Below are 6,443 nucleotides of genomic sequence, written 5' to 3'. Positions count from 1 at the left end.
AAAATGGATGGATGGATGGATAATCACAGTATTACAAATAACATTCAAAATATAAACATCCTCATGCATTTTAATCCATCCAACCATTTTCTACCATACCTGTTCATGACGTCGCATTAATGTTAAGAAGTACTTTAATTATTATTGGTTAATTCGGAATAAAAATCTTATTAAAAATAAAAAGAGACTTATTATACTTAAAGAATGTTAGTCCTACATAAAAATGCATGCATTTTGTTGTATTCATTGTTAAAAAAATATCATATGGCTCTCACGAAAATACATTTTAAAATATTTGGCTTTCATGGCTCTCTCAGCCAAAAAGGTTCCCGACCCCTGTTGTAGTGTAATGCCAGCAGCTAAAAGCAACTGCGTGAGAGCGTATACTCGAATACCACGATATAGACATTTTCTATATCGCACAGAGACAAACCCACGAGATATCGAGTATATCGATATATCGCCCAGCCCTAATTCAAAACTCCTTTCACTGGAACTAAGGGGCCAAGCCCCCCACTCCTGAAAAACAACCCCACACCATAATTCCTCCACCACCAAATTTCGCAGTCGGAAATGTACCGTTCTTCTGGCAACCTCCAAACCCAGACTCGTCCATCAGATTGCCAGATGGGAACGCGTGGAAACCCAAACAGTTCCCATGCCTAAGTGCTTGATTTTATACACCTGTGGCCGGGCTAAGTGATCAGGACACCTGATTCTGATCATTTGGATGGGTGGCCAAATACTTTTGGCAATATAGTGTACCTTTTTTCTCTCTCTCTGTTTCACTCGCATCCTGTGAGCAACTTTGAAGGGATGTTTTAAACCAGGGGCGTCAAACTCAAATACAGAGCGGGCCAAAATTTAAAACTGAACGAAGCCGCGGGCCGAGGTTGAACAAATGAATCCTTTAATAGGGACCCAAACAAGTTTTGCATTGAATATTGACCAAGCAAGGCTTATATAACTTTATAGTGACATGCAAAATGGAGTTTAAAATAATAATAATTAAAAAATATCAATGGCATATCAAATAAAATAAAAATACAAATTGAATGCCTCTTTTCGGCGTCGGGTTTGAATTGGGGCGGGGTTGTATATTGTAGCCTCCCGGAAGAGTTAGTCGGTTGTGTTTATGTTGTGTTTATGTTGTGTTACGGTGCAGATGTTCTCCCGAAATGTGTTTGTCATTCTTGTTTGCTGTGGGTTCACTGTGTGGCGTATATTTGTAACAGTGTTAAAGTTGTTTATACGGCCACTCTCAGTGTGACCTGTATGGCTGTTGACCAAGTATGCGTTGCATACACTTGTGTGTGTGTATGTTGTGTTACGGTGCGGATGTTCTCCCGAAATGTGTTTGTCATTCTTGTTTCCTGTGGGTTGACTGTGTGGCGTATATTTGTAACAGTGTTAAAGTTGTTTATACGGCCACCCTCAGTGTGACCTGTATGGCTGTTGACCAAGTATGCGTTGCATACACTTTGTGTGTGTGTATGTTGTGTTACGGTGCGGATGTTCTCCCGAAATGTGTTTGTCATTCTTGTTTCCTGTGGGTTCACTGTGTGGCGTATATTTGTAACAGTGTTAAAGTTGTTTATACGGCCACCCTCAGTGTGACCTGTATGGCTGTTGACCAAGTATGCGTTGCATACACTTGTGTGTGTGTATGTTGTGTTACGGTGCAGATGTTTCCCAAAATGTGTTTGTCATTCTTGTTTGCAGTGGGTTCACTGTGTGGCGTATATTTGTAACAGTGTTAAAGTTGTTTATACGGCCACCCTCAGTGTGACCTGTATGGCTGTTGACCAAGTATGCGTTGCATACACTTGTGTGTGTGTGTATGTTGTGTTACGGTGCAGATGTTCTCCCAAAATGTGTTTGTCATTCTTGTTTGCAGTGGATTCACTGTGTGGCGTATATTTGTAACAGTGTTAAAGTTGTTTATACGGCCACCCTCAGTGTGACCTGTATGGCTGTTGACCAAGTATGTGTTGCATACACTTGTGTGTGTGTATGTTGTGTTACGGTGCGGATGTTCTCCCGAAATGTGTTTGTCATTCTTGTTTGCCGTGGGTTCACTGTGTGGCGTATATTTGTAACAGTGTTAAAGTTGTTTATACGGCCACCCTCAGTGTGACCTGTATGGCTGTTGACCAAGTATGCAATGCATACACTTGTGTATGTTGTGTTACGGTGCAGATGTTCTCCCAAAATGTGTTTGTCATTCTTGTTTGCAGTGGGTTCACTGTGTGGCGTATATTTGTAACTGTGTTAAAGTTGTTTATACGGCCACCCTAAGTGTGACCTGTATAGCTGTTGACCAAGTATGCGTTGCATACACTTGTGTGTGTTGTGTTACGGTGCGTATGTTCTCCCGAAATGTGTTTGTCATTCTTGTTTGCAGTGGCTTCACTGTGTGGTGTATATTTGTAACAGTGTTAAAGTTGTTTATACGGCCACCCTCAGTGTGACCTGTATGGCTGTTGACCAAGTATGCATTGCATACACTTGTGTGTGTGTGTATGTTGTGTTACGGTGCGGATGTTCTCCCGAAATGTGTTTGTCATTCTTGTTTGCTGTGGGTTCACTGTGTGGCGTATATTTGTAACAGTGTTAAAGTTGTTTATACGGCCACCCTCAGTGTGACCTGTATGGCTGTTGACCAAGTATGCATTGCATACACTTGTGTGTGTGTGTATGTTGTGTTACGGTGCGGATGTTCTCCCGAAATGTGTTTGTCATTCTTGTTTGCTGTGGGTTCACTGTGTGGCGTATATTTGTAACAGTGTTAAAGTTTTTTATACGGCCACCCTCAGTGTGACCTGTATGGCTGTTGACCAAGTATGCGTTGCATACACTTGTGTGTGTGTATGTTGTGTTACGGTGCATATGTTCTCCCAAAATGTGTTTGTCATTCTTTTTTGCCGTGAGTTCACTGTGTGGCGTATATTTGTAACAGTGTTAAAGTTGTTTATACGGCCACCGTCAGTGTGACCTGTATGGCTGTTGACCAAGTATGCGTTGCATACACTTGTGTGTGTGTGTGTATGTTGTTACGGTGCAGATTTTCTCCCAAAATGTGTTTGTCATTCTTGTTTGCAGTGGGTTCACTGTGTGGCGTATATTTGTAACAGTGTTAAAGTTGTTTATACGGCCACCCTCAGTGTGACCTGTATGGCTGTTGACCAAGTATGCGTTGCATACACTTGTGTGTGTGTGTGTGTGTGTGTATGTTGTGTTACAGTGCAGATTTTCTCCCAAAATGTGTTTGTCATTCTTGTTTGCTGTGGGTTCACAGTGTGGCGTATATTTGTAACAGTGTTAAAGTTGTTTATACGGCCACCCTCAGTGTAACCTTTATGGCTGTTGACCAAGTATGCGTTGCATACACTTGTGTGTGTGTGTGTGTTGTGTTACGGTGCGGATGTTCTCCCAAAATGTGTTTGTCATTCTTGTTTGCAGTGGGTTCACTGTGTGGCGTATATTTGTAACAGTGTTAAAGTTGTTTATACGGCCACCCTCAGTGTGACCTGTATGGCCGTTGACCAAGTATGCGTTGCATACACTTGTGTGTGTATGTTGTATTACGGTGCAGATGTTCTCCCGAAATGTGTTTGTCATTCTTGTTTGCTGTGGGTTCACTGTGTGGCGTATATTTGTAACAGTGTTAAAGTTGTTTATACGGCCACCCTCAGTGTGACCTGTATGGCTGTTCACCAAGTATGCCTTGCATACACTTGTGTGTGTGTATGTTGTGTTACGGTGCGGATGTTCTCCCGAAATGTGTTTGTCATTCTTGTTTGCTGTGGGTTCACAGTGTGGCGTATATTTGTAACAGTGTTAAAGTTGTTTATACGGCCACCCTCAGTGTAACCTGTATGGCTGTTGACCAAGTATGCGTTGCATACACTTGTGTGTGTGTATGTTGTGTTACGGTGCGGATGTTCTCCCAAAATGTGTTTGTCATTCTTGTTTGCAGTGGATTCACTGTGTGGCGTATATTTGTAACAGTGTTAAAGTTGTTTATACGGCCACCCTCAGTGTGACCTGTATGGCCGTTGACCAAGTATGCGTTGCATACACTTGTGTATGTTGTGTTACGGTGCGTATGTTCTCCCGAAATGTGTTTGTCATTCTTGTTTGCTCTGGGTTCACTGTGTCGCGTATATTTGTAACACTGTTAAAGTTGTTTATACGGCCACCCTCAGTGTGACCTGTATGGCTGTTGACCAAGTATGCCTTGCATACACTTGTGTATGTTGTGTTACGGTGCAGATGTTCTCCCGAAATGTGTTTGTCATTCTTGTTTGGTATGGGTTCACAGTGTGGCGTATATTTGGAACAGTGTTAAAGTTGTTTATACGGCCACCCTCAGTGTGACCTGTATGGCTGTTGACCAAGTATGCGTTGCATACACTTGTGTGTGTGTATGAGCCGCATATATTATGTGAGTGTGCCGGCACGCTGTTTGTATGGAAGAAAAGCGGACGTGGCGACATGTAGAGAACGCCAAAGGCAGTGCTTTTACGGCTCGCTCCCAATATTATTGTCCGGGTGGAAATCGGGAGAAATTCGGGAGGGGCACTGAGCTCCGTGAGTCTCCCGGGAAAATCGGGAGGGTTGACGAGTCTGAGTATTAGCGGCGGGCCAACTCTAATGTTAATTTGATATTGCCTTAAGGGCCAAATTGGGCCAGAATTAGACACCCATGTTTTAAAGCGTCACACTGTTGCCGTGGTTGCAAAGATTTTCTAAATTAAAAAAGAATGCATATTCACAGAAACCTATTAGTGTCAATTTCAGTGAGATCTGGTAAAAGTACTGCATCAGCAATCCTGCCGCTTCAAAGATGATCATGATGAGGGTCACAGTATGCTTATTATTGTGGTGTATAGCTGACAGTCACAAGGGCGGGGGGGGGGAAGAACTCCTTTCACACATGCCACCCCCTCTCTCTTTCCTCCAGTCTATAGGTCAAGTTTCTCAATCTAAATGCGGCCCCACTGGCCCCTGCTAAATACCTCTGTCTGCTACCTCGGCCCTCTTTCCCTCGCTGCCCACGAAGCGGTCGGCATCGGCAGACCAACCATGCCGTGTCGATTTTCCTACAAAGTTTCGTGCGGTCCGGCCGACCCTGCCCTGGGGTGCAGGAGAGGCCCGGTGCTGTACCATCATCCCCGTCGAAGGTAAAGGCTTCGTACTTTTATGGAGGATATAGGATATACACCGTATTTTTCGGACTATAAGTCGCAGTTTTTTTCATAGTTTGGCCGGGGCGTGCGACTTATACTCGGGAGCGACTTATGTGTGAAATCATTAACACATTACCGTAAAACATCATATATTATTATTTAGCTCATTCACGTAAGAGACTAGACCAGGGGGCGGGAACCTTTTTGACTGAGAGAGCCATTAAAGCCAAATATTTTAAAATATATTTCCGTGAGAGCCACATAATATTTTTCACGCTGAATACAACTGTCAGGTTCAAACACTGATGACATTAATTAAACAGACAAGAAGCAAGGAATTAAACAGAGACAGGATTCAATTTGGCTCAATGAGGAGAAACAAGAGAATTCTACGCCTCCTCTTTTATTTGGACTTTCCCTGCATCTCTTATTCTTTTCAATAACATTGTTATTCTATTCTGAAGCTAACCAATAATAAATAAAATACTTTTGAGCATTAATGCAACTCCTTGAACAGGTGCGATAGAAAAGGATGGATGGATTCAAATGCATGAGAATGATTTATATTTTGAACGTTATTTTTGACACTGTGATCACCAGCGGAATTATTAATTACTTATCGTGTTAAGCAACGTCAGCTAAGATTAATCTGAGAGCCAGATGCAGTCATCAAAAGAGCCACATCTGGCTCTAGAGCCATAGGTTCCCTACCCCTGGACTAGACGTATAAGATTTCATCGGATTTAGCGATTAGGAGTGACAGATTGTTTGGTAAACATATAGCATGTTCTATATCAATCAATCAATCAATGTTTACTTATATAGCCCTAAATCACTAGTGTCTCAAAGGGCTGCACAAACCACTACGACATCCTCGGTAGGTCCACATAAGGGCAAGGAAAACTCACACCCAGTGGGACGTCGGTGACAATGATGACTACGAGAACCTTGGAAAGGAGGAAAGCAATGGATGTCGAGCGGGTCTAACATGATACTGTGAAAGTTCGATCCATAATGGATCCAACACAGTCGCAAGAGTCCAGTCCAAAGCGGATCCAACACAGCAGCGAGAGTCCCGTTCACAGCGGAGCCAGCAGGAAACCATCCCAAGCGGAGGCGGATCAGCAGCGCAGAGATGTCCCCAGCCGATACACAGGCGAGCAGTACATGGCCACCAGATCGGACCGGACCCCCTCCACAAGGGAGAGTGGGACAATAGGAGAAAAAGAAAAGAAACGGCAGATCAACTGG

The 6,443-nt window shown here is 43.3% G+C and overlaps 1 protein-coding gene across 2 annotated transcripts in view; it reads left to right on the top strand.

Moving 5' to 3' along the window:
* The window catches only part of LOC133545022 (TSC22 domain family protein 2-like), a 95,624-nt gene that overhangs the window by 61,261 nt on the left and 27,920 nt on the right, over positions 1-6,443 (top strand). The window lies entirely within an intron of this gene.

The sequence above is a fragment of the Nerophis ophidion genome, linkage group LG28 (genome assembly GCF_033978795.1).
Source record: "Nerophis ophidion isolate RoL-2023_Sa linkage group LG28, RoL_Noph_v1.0, whole genome shotgun sequence".
Lineage (NCBI taxonomy): Eukaryota > Metazoa > Chordata > Actinopteri > Syngnathiformes > Syngnathidae > Nerophis > Nerophis ophidion.
The sequence above is the reverse complement of the archived record's forward strand: the minus strand, read 5'-3'. Positions and strand labels throughout refer to the sequence as shown.